At 41.9% G+C, this 15,935-nt stretch overlaps 2 long non-coding RNA genes across 2 annotated transcripts in view; one reads left to right on the forward strand and one right to left on the reverse strand.

Annotated features, from left to right (window-relative positions):
• The window catches only part of LOC129047029 (uncharacterized), a 511,465-nt gene that overhangs the window by 430,252 nt on the left and 65,278 nt on the right, over positions 1–15,935 (forward strand). The gene's annotated exons all lie outside the window — the stretch shown is intronic.
• Positions 5,169–6,199, reverse strand: LOC118691995 (uncharacterized). The gene is made up of 2 exons (XR_004981110.1): positions 6,084–6,199; positions 5,169–5,489 (listed from the first exon to the last, which is right to left on the reverse strand). It is a non-coding gene; the product is annotated as an uncharacterized LOC118691995 (long non-coding RNA).

A 15,935-nucleotide genomic window follows, 5' to 3' on the forward strand; every position in this document is an offset into this window, starting at 1 on the left:
CATCTTCAATGTCTCTGTACAGGCCTGCATAATTCCCTGAGTCCACATGTTGCTGGTGCCATGTGTCAGGACTTACAGCAGCAAAACGAGGGGTTGTAATGTGTACATCATTCTCACAGTGACTGTTTGTTAAACAGGGGAAGTAGAGGTAAAAGCTCAGAGAAAAAATGATCAATGAAGAGAAAAGCAAGCATACAAGAATCAGTTGTATGTGTACAATACAAGGACATCATTAGAATGTGGGACAAGTTTTTTGTAGATACATCTACTTTTCTTAGTCTTCTTTAGTTTAAGTAAGGCAATTAATTAAGGCTCTAGTTACTGAGCAGAAAGTGCTATCTTTTTATCTGCAAAGAGTGCAAGAGTAGACATTTCCCCCTGTCTCTTAAGAAAAAAGTGCTGGGTTTTGCATGAGTTTGGTGATCATGCATGCTGTAACTCCTGTGACTCCAGTGCAATATTTGCACAGAGCTGCCTTCTTCAGCACAGACTCCCTGAAAGTGGGGCGCTGCCTGGCATGCTGTTCCTGGACTGTGTGCCTGGAGGAAACCAGACCTTTAGCAGCATCTCCCTTAGCGATGGAAAGTCAGGTTTTAGAGGGAGGCCATGAGTTGGTGCAGCACCCAAGCACTTTCTTGGATCCAAGCATGTGTGTGCCCTCCTGTGCTTATTCAGCAACTGCTGGAGGCCAAGCCTACATTACAGCAGCTTAAATTACATGGAAGCCTCTTGGACTCCTGCACATATTTCAGATCTTTGTGAAATAGGATCCACAGTGATTAAGAACCCAGAAAACATTCTGAATATAACCAGATTCTGACAGTTATAGTTTACTTGGACAAAATTTTCTTGGGCACAGAACTGTAGCAAATGGATTTGAACATAAACAGATCCAAAATGCATCATTTTGAATTTTCTGAGGACAAGTACCTTGCATTTACACAATTTTCCCTTGAAATAAAGTTTTCTAATGAATGGTAAACCTTCATTGCTAACCTTCAAACTTTAGGCATGAGACCACTGCACCCAGAGATGTTCATTAACTTTGAAAAGTCTCTAGAGGGATTGATGCTGAAAGTGCTGAAAGGGACTGTTGCAGAAAGTGGCACATTACGCGTGACTCATGGCTTTTACAGTAGAGTCCTGCCCCCAGGCTCCCCACCACCACAGGCACCACAGCATTTGGAGTCATTTAAGAGATCTGTAAAGAAGAAATCCAGCTAAAGGCTGGATTTCCTTCCAGCACACTCAGATGGGCCAAGGGTTGAATGCATTTGGCTTTGTAGCACTATGGAATTTCCTGGGAGGAAATCACTGCTCATGAGCAGCTCAGCCAGGAGGCTTGTTCTCCAGCCTGCTATGAAGATGCCTTAAAAGACTCACCATTTTATTCTCTTTTTGCTTATTTTTAAAACACTCTAGCTTAAGTACCTTACAAATATCTCCCTGAATGTGTTCATGTTACTGTAGAAAGTGTTTGAACATTTGAATGGCTTTCCTCAGATATATATATATATATATATATATATATATATATATATATATATATATGTGTGTGTGTGTGTGTGTAAAGCAAACTCATATAAAAACAAATGAATCTATATTATGTAAGTATATCACACATGCATGAGCACTCCCAAGGACACAGTTGCACAGGACAGGGTCTAATAGATTGACTGGTCTTACTTTAAGCTGTCATCCTCAGTATTCACACACGACCCATAGATAGGAAGAACTGTTCTTGAAAAGACACCCTTGAAAATGCCTACTTGAGTAGACAAAAATAAGAGTATATGTACCTAGTGTTTCTCCTCCCGCCACCTTTGTGATTTTAAATCAGATTTAAGAGATGGATGAATGCTGAAGGGTCGGTCCTGCACCAGAAAGACAGCAGAAAGGTTTAGAGTTGTGTTTCAGAATGGTGTTGGTTCTGACATAGAGGTTATTTTAAAACATGACCCCACACAGGCATTTTTCACAGACACACACACACACAGACACACTGCCCTGCACAAAATGGTACATCTGCAGGACTGAATTCAGATGTGCAAGAGGTCAATTTTGTGCAATTTATTCAGGGCTATTACACGCAGTAATGAAGCACCGTTCTTCTCTCCCATATCCACTCTTACTAGTAAGATTAGAAAATGAATGTTTCCTTTGGTAGGAATATTGACAATGGTGCATGTCACTGTGATTGCCCCACTGTCACATCCTGTATATGAGGGAGAGGTTACTTTAAAAAGTATTTTAATTCTTCATTTCTGTAGAACTTGCAGCAACCATAAGAAATAAATGCAGTGTGATACATTATTCTGGACCATGAAGTAAATGAATCTTAACATATTGGTGATTTAGAGATTAATTCACATTTTGACACGTAAAATAATGCTGTGGCAATGATGCAAAAAAATCCAACCCCCCTTCCCCTCCCAAAACTCATTCAAATCTCAGAGATGCAACATTTTAACCAGGGTTATTTCCAGTAAATCTTCATAGTTCCTGGCTCAAATTCTGTACTTTAAAATTGTCTTTCTTCTCAAACACACAAACATCCCAGTTTTCCCTGGCATCACTTAAATAACTGCTACATATCTTTTCCTCCACCCCTCCTCCCCCTTGCCTTTCTTCTGGGTTCTCTTGTCTTTTTTTTTCCTTCCCTCTCTTGTTCTCCTGCCTCCAGGACCTCATAGTTACTACTTCATGCCCAATCGCTCCTATTCAGTCCTGTCTCCTTTTCTCTCTCTCCACTGGTAAGGAAAACTTACCAGAATGTGTAATCTCCAAGCACTCTTTTCATTTAAATGTGAAGAAGAGTCATTTGAGACTCTCTCCTAGCAAAGAATTGGTCATTTGTCAGTTAAATAAGTTTCTTATCTTTATGGACTTCTGAATAACTTGAGTTTTTATTGTTTAATGGTTTGGTTGTAAAAGTAAGCATTTTGCAGGAAACCACAAGTGAAATGGTATTTTTCTGTCTAACACAAGCTACAACCAAATCTTTGAGTGCTCAAACCCCCCCCCCCAGCTATGTTTTTGACCACGAATTGCTAGCTAGTAACCAGTATATCAGAGGAAACAGAAAGTGATGGTTCCCCAAATATGCAGAAAGGCTGCCCCAAACTCTGTTCTGCTTAACTTTCAGACACACTTTCCCCAGTGCTGCACACCAATTCCCTCCCACTCTGCTTCCATGCATATTCAATGGACCATATGCTTGATCTCAAATATCTCCAGGCATTATGGATCCTATTCATCAAGAAGTGGCTTCTACACTGGTGAGCAAAGGGAAAAAAAAAAAAAAAACCTTTTCAAAGAGCATTCAAGAGTTTTCTGAGAAAGAAATCCAAGTACACAGTGACCTGTATGTACCAGGCCGAGGTCCACTTTAAACTAAACCCACATATTTCTGCTGAACACACTCACATTGGCGTTAAGAAATTCTCATTATTGTGCCATAAAAGGAGGCCTGTATAGAGATCTCATGAGAGGTTTAAGCAGAAGCTTATTGACAAGCACAAACCTAGTGATTCCTTGGAATCCAAAGGGGTTTGTGGGGTGACAAGGCAGTCCCATCTCCAATCCCTGGTACATGACAAAAGCAGAGGCAGCTCCAAAGCTGATACACCAACTGCCTGGGGATCTGCCACGAAGCCAGATGCTGTGTTGGGAATTTTTCCCTGACACCACAGCATATGGGCTTTGCATTGCCATTTGAAGAGCATGAGACAGACAGAAACAATCTGGAGGGGGTGGGACATGGATGACATGTCAGCTTGGTGCTTGTATTTGGTCTTTGGTTATTAGGTGATGCTTAAGTACCTATTTGGCCCTCAGGCAAAAGAAAATATTGACCCAAAGGAAGCCCTGATGTAACTGCATTACTTGCAATGCAGTTAGTAAGGGGAATAATTTGAAAGTTTGTTTGCTTTCACTTGGTTTTTATTTTCTTTTTTTAAATAAATCAAATTAATTTTTTTTTTATCTCTCCATGTTGTCAGAGAAATGCAGGAGCAATTCGGGATTATATTTAAATAGCAATTAGGGTACTGTGTAATCACACTTTTTTCTCAAAGCTGTGGTACACCATTTGCTGTCTTGTCAGCTCTGCGTAAACCAGTTCCTATAGCTCAGTCACCTACTGCAACCAGTCCCAGCAGGAGCTAAGAGGATTCCAAGTGTGAGGGACTTGCAGATTCATGGAGTTGTCAGATCCATCCCTTCTTTTTTCATCAGGGGTTGTCTGACACTGCACCCCTGCTTTGCTTTTTCTAGAGCATGAAGAAAGAACTGTTCAAGCACTGTACAAAAAGCCAGTGGGGCCAGAATTGCCAGTGGGAGAAGGTGATGAGGCAGGAGGTCCAGAGGAGGAAAGGACCACATGCCAAGGAAACATGTACCAAAGGAAAAACACCAGAGAGCAGAGGAACGTATGCACTGCAGGAAGGGGATGGAGAAGATCAGAAATGTCAACAGCACTGAAGAATATTTGAGGAAAGGACATAAATTCTCCTCAGGAAGGAGCAGTGATGGGGTACACCACTGCTGAAGGGAATCCTTGAAGATACCACATACAGGAGTTTCAATGCACTATGTTGGCTTTCTTTTATCCTTTCCAAGAGAGCTTGGTCTGATGCTGTAGAAGTAGCTCAAGTAGTATCAGACTTCACAACTCCTGATATGACAATTTCCTTCTTCCATTTTCCTCAACAACTCTTCACCTACATGTGGGCATGCCTGCCCCCTGCTCCCACCCAGCCTCAGTATGTGTGTGGACACACAAGCCACCTGTGAGCCCCCCACAGTCAGGGAGCACTCTGCTCCAGATGCTCTCAAAACTCTGGAGCTTGGAGAATCATCATCACCACACATGTCTTGCACAGTAAGTGAGGGTTCTGCCATCCACCATTTCTGACTGAACCAACACTATGTGAAAAGAAAGGATGGAAGATCATGTTTGTGCATCAGATGTTCAACATCATTTGTACAAAATGTATCTCTCTTTGAATTCAGTGCATTCTCATGAAGACAGTCACAAAAATGTGGTTTTGTCCTGTCTCAATGCCCCCATGTACTATTTGCGCCTCATATTCGGGGTTTTCCACTATAAGCAAGATTTCCTTCAGTGGTGTTCGTGAGCTGGAAAAAAGAAATATGGAGACAAAAAAAAATTTGTGAAGAGACAAAATTTCATTTTTCACCTGCACTGCTTGAACTGCAACATTTGTACTTATGAATCAACTTATGAATCCTGAGTAAGTGCTTGACCTTTTCATTGTTTCTTCATTTATTGTTCTCTCAGTTCCGCTTCCCGCTCTCTGTGTTGCTGTATGTATTTAGGTAGTTGCTCTTCAGCCTGTTCCTTCTTGCTTTGTTGAATTCTAACTCTGCAATCAGATGTTTGTGCAAAAGCTCTTACTGCCAGCAGGATGCTGACACAGATTTGGGTGTATGAATGTCCTGTGTCTTCGGTAGGGTGCTTCACTTTACTATAAAAAAGAAAAAGCCTTAGGATAATAATACATTTTAATTAAACTATGCACAACTCCTTTGGCAAGCACAAGGAAAACTGTATTCTATCTCCACAGCAGTGCTGCATAAAAACAGAGAGCATCTTTTCATACCTGTGTCTTTAATGGCAAGCACCATGAGACAAATACAATACCATTTAAAAACTGCACTTATACTTTCACCCTGTGAGTGGCTCCTTGTTATGGGGCTTACAATGGATTAGTTTTATCTTTAAAAAGGAGATAGAAAGATAACTCCTTGAGCACACTGTGAGGTGTATGAGCTTGTTGTGATAAGGACCTGGTATTAGTTGATTGGCAACAAAGATCATGGATGTATTTATAGCATGCCAAGCATGATGACAACATGGATGCAAGTTGTCAGAAGTTAGTTCCCAGAGAAAGCTAAATATTTAAGGCCCATATTTTCAGATATATTTGAGCTGAGATCCTGCCTGTGGGCTTAGATCAGATCTAGCACAGCTAGAGGCAGAGCCTTTCAGGGCTGTTTTGCATGGACTGCAAGCACTTATCCTACCAAGTGTCAGGGATGTGGTAACAGGGAGGACTCACAATTAATCTGGTCATCTGGATCACCTTCATTCCCTCCTCCTTTACTTCCAGGCCAAGCTGCTGCCATCCAGTTCAGCAGTTCAGTCCTAATCCATCCAATAAACACAAAAGCTGCTTTCTTGGCTCCTCTGGGCATCTGCCTACAGGTGTATTGTTAAACATGTGCAAAACTTAGAAAAAAAAAATCTGAGAAGGATTTTATTCATTCTATAATTTTCTGGCAGAAGTGTGAAGGAGATAGTAATTTTTCAGTTCCAAAAGATGCTTTTTATATGTATATCTGGGCATTGCATTATAACATTTCCTTGTGGGAAGCACTTAAATCAAAAATTCCAGAAAGAAAGAACAAATACAAGTTCCTTGACTAAAACAAAGCATCCTTATGGAAACATCCTTATGATTTTTATAATTTTAACTTAGTGCTTTATGACACTATGTAACCAAGGTAATATATGTAGCTGCCATTCCAATCTATATTTCTTACACTCTTAGGAATGGGAAAAATAATTCCAGCTGACTGATCAGAAACCAGAAGTACTAAGCGTACAAAGAGTTAATGAAATCCATTTTGGAAGGTAACCCTTAACTCATTGTTAATCAGCTCCACTGATTGCATTCAACTTAACCAGAGGAGTTAACATGTTCCACGAAATTAAAAGTAGTCAGATTATCAGGCAAAAATATATATTTTCTTAATATTTGCTGAAGCCATTTAAAATTTTCTTTTGCTTTGATAATTTTGTTTTGTTTCCAAACTAAAACAGGAGGTTTGTATTTGGCAGCCCCCTATTCCTTGCCTCAGCTTTGCAGTGTGGTTTTGTCCAACCAGTAGCCAATGAAGTCTGTGTGCTGAACAACTCATGCTGAAGGAGAAGCAGCTGCTCACTGACACCACACTCTACAGCACACAAATCTTGCACTTTTGCAGAAAGAGAAAAAGCACTTGCAGAAAATACACAGGGAGTTTGATGCTCAAGGGGTATAAGATTAGGTCCAGTGTATTGACTAGGGAAATAGCCTGCAGGCCTCAGGCCAGTGAGGCTGCCTGCCAGTGACTTCATTAGGGCTTTTGCCTATGAAAGGGCTGCCTGTTTGGATCCTGGAAACTTGCATCAATACGTCATTTTGTGTGACTAAAGTAAGCAGAATGTGTCCAAAGCACTGGCCAGTTACGGACCTCAATCTGCCTCCATTTGCAGGCAATGTCACTCTCAGGAAAACAGGTTTTGGTTTGATCCAGAGGCTCTTTTCAACAGGACTTTCATCACTGACTTCAACTGACAGTGGCTTATGCTAAAGGTCCCCATTCCCTCCTATAACTTCCCACAACAGACACCAGCAGCTGATCTCATTCACAGACTCCAATATCAGAAACCCAAAAATCTTTGCAAATTTCTTTTGCATCCTCATGATAAACTTCCCCACTCTCCACCCTCACCTCATGGCAGTGGGGCAACCATGATGCCAATAACTCCCAGAGTTCCTCTGCTGGGAGTGGGAAAAGGAAGGAACATGGTGTTATAGCAGATGCAAAAGCTCTGAACTTCTGGCAGTATTAAACTACGTACTTACACTGCAAAATCCTATGAGATGCAGCTCCAGCAGTTCAAGGGCAAAAGGCAGGGAGAATTCAGCAAACAATTTCCTTCTTGAGCTTCAATGCTCTCTGATACAATCAGGACAGTAGGAGTGATTGACTAGTTTGGTGGACTTGGTAAAAATGCTTTGGGAATTAAAAGGTTTTGTCAAAGAGCATCAGTTAGAGGAAGCAAAAAGGAGCAATGCCCTAACCCCCCGAACCAGCATTACACATAGCTACCTCCAGCATCCTCACTGACATAGAACAAATGATAGAACAAAAACCAAGAAATGCAAGAATGTTGAATTTTTTGCTATATGGTAAAAATTAATTCTTTTCGCAGGTATGGGCAAATCACCATTCCTCTGCTGCTTTTTTTTTTTTTTCAGAGACTCCACGTTTTTATTTCCAATTTGCTTACTTTCTTGAAGTTCACTGAAAATATGTGCTTTAGCTGCTTGAAGTAGCAGCATAAAAACCTTCATTAAAGGGCAAATTGAACATGATTATGTTACTAATGAAAGTAGTGGAATTGCTTCTGGAGACTTCATCTACAGCTCACAGCACAGTAGGTCTAATTATTTATGAAAATTCATCACTTGTGTCATTATAAACATGCTGCAAGTGCCACACACATATAGTTACTACTCTGCTGAATCAATATTGATTTGATCAGCTTACCTTTGACTTCAGCATTTCATAAATTTCTTAGTCATTTCCTCATGATGACCTCACCAAGCATGCTGTAAAGCAGCACTAAGCTATCTGAATGCTTCCCATCCTTTCCCCTGCGCAGCCCCAGCCCTAAAATCTTTTTTCCCCGGGTCTTCCCTCTCGTCCCCATTCCTTTTTGCTCTGACCCTGTGTGCTAAAATTTGGATTTAGCTCCAGTTACCAGCTTTCCTCTTAAAATAGATATTGTCATAGTGAAGGGAAAGGACAAACAAACCCCACAAAATCTATTTTTAGCAGATGGTCCCAATTGTACAAACTTGAGCGGGGGTTATTTCTCTCCCCCCCTCTTTTTTTTTCCGACCCCATGCCCACCCCCCCGCCCCCCCGTTCCTGGGTTGCTCTCCCTTCAATCTTGTCAGCTGTAAAATGGGTCTCTTTTTAACCTATAATGGATCAGTGAGATTAAAGGTGAAGTCATGAATTAGTAGCAGTGACAGCCCAGCACGATGGCCCCGGCAGCAGGGGGTCCCTCTTTGTGCTCGTCCACTCTGACCCCCCGTGCCACTCTCCGCCTGTGGGAACCGGACAAGAAGAATGTCGGGGTGGGGCCGGGGGCCGCCAGCCCCAGCCCCAGCCCGGCCAGCGCCCCCAGCACATTCTTTCCCTGGAAATATTCTGACATCACCCCGTCATACCTCCTTGCCGGCTCCTTCGTTAACTCCTTTATGCCTTGCCGCCGGCAGACAATGGGTCCTGCTGCAGGCTGCAGGAGGAGGAGGGGAGGGAGACATCTTTCCCAGGACAACTTTTTCATGAGCTGTGGACCTAAGGCAAGCGTGGATTTTAAGGCTGGGACGTGGGTGAATTTCCTGGGAGTTGGGCTGTGCGGTTTGAGACGCCACTCTCCATGACAAAAAAACCCCACAAAGTGAAATGTTTCAGTAATGCAGGCTTAAAACTCCAAATTTCTTTGGAGTTTTAAGCCTGAATTCCTAGAACAAAACCATCTCTACCATAAACACAGCTTATTCAGTGGCTACATTTTGCCTTGGGAACTATGTCAAAACTGCTCATTAGAACCTCTGCAAAAGTATGATGCATTTCCAGCCTCCTCCATGAAAAACTGTGCTAGGGCAATATTGGAGACAAACACAAACAACTGGAGCTTCCTGTTGAGAATTCCTCTTTTGGGGAATACCTGAGAGCAGTGGGACAGCAACAGAGCTACACTTTTCTGCAAATGTGAAACAGACTCGTGTTCCTGTTCACGTCCTCTGGGATATATTTTGTCCTTACCAAAATGTAAATTTAGTGTTGGCTTCAGCCTGTCTTCTAGGATAAGTAGCTAGACTTTTCATAGTCCTTCCAATTAAGATGCACTAATTAATTAATTGTACCAGGATTTGTTATCCTGACTGATTTACTCTCCTAGTGAAGAAAGTTCACACTTCCGAATGTATTTTTCTAACACCTCTAAAGCTCTCCTACTGCACCTGCACCAGAGCTATCCCATCTCATATCACTTCTCTGAGGGATATAGCATGTGCAGGACTCATCCCGAAAGGATCGTTCCAGAAAACTTCCAGAGGATCTTCTCAACACCATAAGAGGATCACTAAAAACCATTTCACTGGGAGAGAAATTTCAATTTCATTCTTGTGATATTATAAATTCTGGTAAGAATTCACTATCTCTGTGCCTTGAAGTTCTCCTCAAGTGGGTCCTAATCATACCCCAACAGAGTCAGGTGGGATTTAGCCCCTGAAACAGCATAAAGGCATTTTAAGTTGTCTAAATTCACAATTGTTATTCCTGCTTGGAGACTGTGTAGCCCCAGGGAAACATTAATGTTTGCAGGATTCTTCCATTTGCTCTAAAATATGCAGACCACTTGTTTTTCTGTTCCAAGGTGAGTGGTCTGGAAAACAACCACTCCTTTAACTTTCTTTGCAGATTCTCCTGGGATTCACAAGGAAATTCTTGATCCAGTCTTGGAGAAGAGGATGAGGGAAGCAAAGTACGTGTTACAGCCAGATCTCTTTTCTTATAGGACCTCATTTTGCCTTTTCTATGGCTCACTGTTAAAGGTGCAGGGATATTTCCTGTAAAACTAGCACAAAGAAATGAATGGAAGGCCCAGGGAAGGGACAGAGCAGACACCTTGAGCCTCTTCATCTCTTGAGCAATGTGTACTCACAAAACCTGCATCTGACTGGAAAGCTCACCCCAGCTTGACATCACCATGTGTAGCCCCAGCCCACAGCACAGGGCTGTGCAGGACGTCCTTGCCAAGGGAAAGGAGCAGCTCTGAGGTCCAGGAGCAGCAGTCCTGTCTCCAGCCCCGAGCTGCAGCGGGCACGGCTGGGAGCAGCCAGTGGAGTGTGCACATGGCACAGTCTCAAACAGGTTTCTGACTAGATGAGCTGACAGCATTTCCACATCAGTTCGTGTCAGCTGTGTAGCATCCAGTTACACTTTCTGCAGATCTGCTGGACCTATTTCCCAGAGCAGGCTCATCCCTGCCTGGCAGCTACAAGGCTGCAATCCATAATGCCACATTTTGAGGACAAAGAGCAGAGCACATTGGAGTTGTACCCAACTGGCTGCAGGATGCACATTGCAAAGTGTCACTTGGCAACAGGCACAGCCAGGACCTAATGGGACACTCTCAGGCTACCAGTTACATCCCCTTCCAGATAACACCTTCCAGGCCCAGGGAAGAAGAGTTTAGATTGCAACCAGCAAAGGTCTTAGCAAGCTGAGCAGACCAGGGATGTGCCAGACCAGGATCCCTGTAATATGTAGCATCAGTATCTGTCCAGTACCCACAGTGCTTTTCTATTTCCTTAGGAAATTGCAGATTTAGGTACAATCTTTTCTCTGTCTAAGAGAAATCAAACTCATACCTCACTGAAGGGTTACCCAATCTCTATATAGGTTACATGTGCTCAGAAGGAAAGCTGGGAACAAAGCTGATTTTAGCTCTCAGATCTTTCTTTGAAACATAAGAAAATCCCAAGTATCTGCACTCAGTCCTTAGGCTAGAGGGTCATGTTCTTTCTCTTTGGCATGCCACTGAAAGCAAATGACTGGATGTTCTGTGGCAATGCTCCAGCAAGCAAGCTCCTAGCCAGGCAGCAAGCACACTCTGGGAGCAGAGGAAAACATCTTTCCACAAAGGGGTGGGACCAGAGCCTCAAACCTCAGGAAAACTCACTGGACAGTAGGTGTCTGTAAAGGATTTTATAAAGCACTGCCATGTCCTACATTTGAAATTGTGTGTGTTTACTTTTGTTAGAAGAAATGTTTTAGCCTCCCATGATGAGGGAGGTGAGCAGAGGATAGTGCACAGGCAGGCAGGGCTGACTCCAGGGTAGTCAGGGGAAGCTGCCTTGAGGAGCACTTCACTCTGACCCTCCCTCTCACCTTGCTGCTTATTGCATGTAGTGTGAGCTGTTCAGGGGTCTGTGGGGATGTAGAGGCAAGGCATAAGGCTCAGGACCACACTGTGAGGAGGAGGGGCAAATGGAAAGCAGTTTCTTCCCTTAAAGACTTCAAAGAGCTGTCCTGTAATTTGTTCCTTGCCTCACCCAAACAGGAGGAGTAAGAACAGCATTAAACTTATGGATTGGCAGTGTCGTCATAAATCATGATTTCATGAAATATAGCGTATTTCTTCTTAAAGTCTGGGCTTTTATATTCTCTTCATGCTAAGGAGACAAGAAAATATATAGCCTTAGGGTCTGGAGAATAGCTTGAAAACAGTCACCTGTCTAATATTACCATCAGATAGCCAACAACTAATAAAACAACATCAAAATGTATTTCCAAGTGCTGTTGTTTAAAAAGAATTATAAAAAAATTAGTTCTGGTTTTGTTCATTTTGGGATTTTAGACACCATTTCAGGTTTTGTGACCCTTGACTACTGTCTGTTGAATAATGGAGCTTGAACGTCCTCTGACTTCACCACAGCCAGGAACATTTCAGAAGTCTGCCCCTTTGGAGCAGGGGGAGATCCCCTTCATGGCTGGGGAAGCCTGGAGCAGGAGAGGAAGTCTTCAGCCAGGAGCTATGAAGGGCAATTAAGAAGGAAATCAGCTCAAAGGCAATCAGAAGGAAATGGAGGCATCGGACACCAGTGTATTTTCCCCGAACAGTCGTGCCCTGTACCATCTGATCCCATATGCAGCCCAAGAGTTCTGTTCATTCCTCCACAACCCAAACCCAGGACACAAGCACTCCTGGGAACAACTTGATTCTCCTTGGTGGCTCATTAGCAGCTGAAGAGGAAACCCAGTGGGAAGCAATCCAATCCCAATCAACAGCAATCTCCAACTCCATTTCTATGTGAATTTCCAGGAGGGCAGCAGCTCCCTGTTCCACAAGAGTGCGTTGGTTGGGGCTAGCACAGAGATTTGGTTCCTTGTTGTGTCTCCTGCCTGCAGCCTCCTTGTGCAGCCTGGAATCCACAGTGGGGATCCCTGCCTGTGCCAAAGCAGCTTCTTGCATCCCTGCTCTTCTCTCACTGGAGACCCTGACAGTGCACACCAAAGACACTGCCTTGCTTCTTTGCTTGGGCCTGGGCAACTCATGAACTTTGAGGACACCCACTTTGGCTGAGCACTGCCTGGAAATAAGAACATATTACTTCTCTGGTGCCATCTTCTCTGCTCCTGGAAGTGCAGCCCAGCAGCAGCTCCTGCTCTGAGCTCCCTCCAGGGTTATTCCTGCCACCTGCCCTCTCCTGCCAGCGTGAGGGAGAGCTGTGCTGCCTGCTGGGAGGCATCAGCAGGGCCAGTGCTCCCCGTGCTCCCTGCAGGCTGTCACTGCCCCTGTTGCATGAGGAGGTGCACACAAGTGTCCCGTGTGTGCCAGCAGAGCCTGGGACATTGCCACTCTCTCTCTGTGCAGAGTGGGTCAGGACAGCTGGACATTATTTAGTCCTTTCCCTACACACTGCCATGGGAGGGAGAGAGGCGTTATCTGTGCTGGACATGGGGCTAACATGGACTATGATAATCTCTATTTTTGCTATTTCTTATTCCCTGGAAAAAGAGGGAAAGTGAAGCCAGTCCTAGCCATTGTGGGGTGTATCTTGCCTTCTAGTAAAGCCATGGTTTAATAGAAGCTTTTTATTGAGTCACTCAGGTATTTCTTTCTGGAGGAAGGATGGGATTAAAAGAAGATTAAAATGATCAACACATCTCCAGCATTTCACTATCAATCCAGTTCTTGATCTTCAGGAAGAATCTAGCCTTGAAAAAAATATTTGCCAGAAATATAGAAAGCCAAAATTTTAAATATTATGTCTCTGCCTGTTTCTCATACTGCTCACTTAGAAAACAACAAAATGAAACGTTTCATTACCCCTTACTAGCTGCTGAGAAAATTCTGGAGTTACATTGAAACATCAAGCTTTCAAATGACTGCAACTTGTATCAAATACTTCTAAAGACAACAAAAAATGTCTCCATTAGAAATACAAAAACATTTTGTGACCAATACTCTCCCAGGAAGGTTTATTATAGTTCTAAAGTCAATTCCAGCTAGTTGGTTTTTTTTTTTTTTCAGATATCAACTAAAGTGTATTGTAAGAAAAGTATAAAGAATTATTTTTTTTCCCCTAGATTTTTATTTTAATCACCTAAAAATCATTCTTATGGAAATGAGAAAGACAAAAAGATTCCCCAGGGACTGAGAAACTTCACTGATTTGCATCATTAACACTGAAAAGAACTTGCCTGGAAATGGCCCCTTCACGTTTTCTTTTATTTACATTTCCAGACAAATACAAAATTAATTTCAACAAGAAGGTTTCTTGTAGATTCCTATCCCATTTTGATTAGTCTAGCCATTAAAACATGAATATAGCTTGCTGTGCTTTGATGGACTGATTCAGTCTTTGTTTAGTCTCTGCAATTCTTAATTTTTTTTATATTTTTTTTTTTTTTTTTTTAGTTTTTACTTCATTTATAAAGGGTTTGCAACATGGGGGCTCTGAGTGATCATTGACTATATTAACATTCATAATTAACACCAGTAATTATTAAGACGCTTTTGGAACAATTACCATTTGTGGCATGGAATGAGAGAAAAGTGACATTCATTTAACAAAACTCTGCAGTTTCCATTTAACGAGTCTGTCCAAGCATAAGCAAAAATAAAGAAAAAAAAAAACAACTGAGCAGACTAAATATATATTTAAATGCAGATAAATTTCTATGATAAAGTAGTTCTTTCAAGGCTCAAATCAAAATTTTAAACAGTTTACCTTCTTTGTGTCTTCTGAAGAGTTTTACGTAACAAACTTTCAGTGTCATCACTAATAGCAGTTCATGCCAAGGATTACTTTCTTAAAACTGCTACTCAAGCCCGGTGATTTGCAGTACACTTCTTATTACAGGATACATTATGCAGAAACCCTCTGCTATGTGATGGGACATGGCAACCCTGCTGTGAGAATGCCTATCAGTGCTTCTTTTAAGGCCCTTTCTCAATTGTCAGCAAAGTATTTTTTAAGGTTAAAAGGTGTAAAATTATTCTGAAACGCTTTTCTGACCTGTCGCCTATCACTGCAAAAAGCTATAGTTCATTTTTTTTCTAAAATTGTATTTTTAAAATGTGATATTATAAGAATAAAGCTAGTAAGAAAAATATAGTTTTCTATGCTTTTCATTATATTTTTTGTAATTTTTTCAGTACTGATACACATTAAGATCGTGAGTTCCTTTTTATTTCTGATTTTCTTCATTATGATTCTCACTTTCCTGTGAGTCAGTTATGATGTGCAATTAATGAGAAATGAGCAATTACAATAAAAATATTTTAATTTATATTTTTGTGGATTTTCAAATGAAATCCTGAATCATATTCTCTAATGTAAAAGTCAAATGCAGCAGGGTCATGAAGCATAATCTCATTTTACTGGTATATAAAGCTCACAAGATCTGTCATTCTTCAAGTACTACCTGTACTTTGATTGAAACAACACTGAATATCAGCAGGAAAACTAGAAGAAGGCTTCTATTCTTCAGACTGGTGGCTGGCTTTTATGGCTTTGCAAGCTGCTTAACTCTAGATTTCCCAGGCTACATGCACAATTCAAGGTCAATGATCCTATAGTTTTAAATCCTGTGCACAAGAGGTTACCATCTCCCATTGTCTGTAGCTTAAGATTTCCAATGGCAGCTAACTATTTATGTGCTGGTAAAATGCTGGAAGGTATCTGAAATCACTTTACACTGCATTTCATGGACTGTTCTATAGCGCAATCTTATCAGAGGGTACTGGAGAGCTCAGCCCTGCTGCAAAGAGGTGTTAGACATGGAGGGCCTGATTTTCCCTCTGATATGTGATACATGCACACAACAACGTGAGTTGCAGCCAGAGCCAAGAAGAGAGGTACAAGTAGGTGGTGCAGCTGAAAACAGATGTTGTGCTGGGTTTCTGCACTGAGTTTTGTGGCCCAAACCAGAAAACCAAGGTGATTACACCCAAGAATTCTTATAGCATAGCTACAAGAAGTGACAAAATCAATAAGAAGGCATTGTCATGTTGCACACATGAGGACGTTTGTATCAGTCCTTTCCAACATGGA

Source organism: Molothrus ater, chromosome 2 (genome assembly GCF_012460135.2).
Source record: "Molothrus ater isolate BHLD 08-10-18 breed brown headed cowbird chromosome 2, BPBGC_Mater_1.1, whole genome shotgun sequence".
Lineage (NCBI taxonomy): Eukaryota > Metazoa > Chordata > Aves > Passeriformes > Icteridae > Molothrus > Molothrus ater.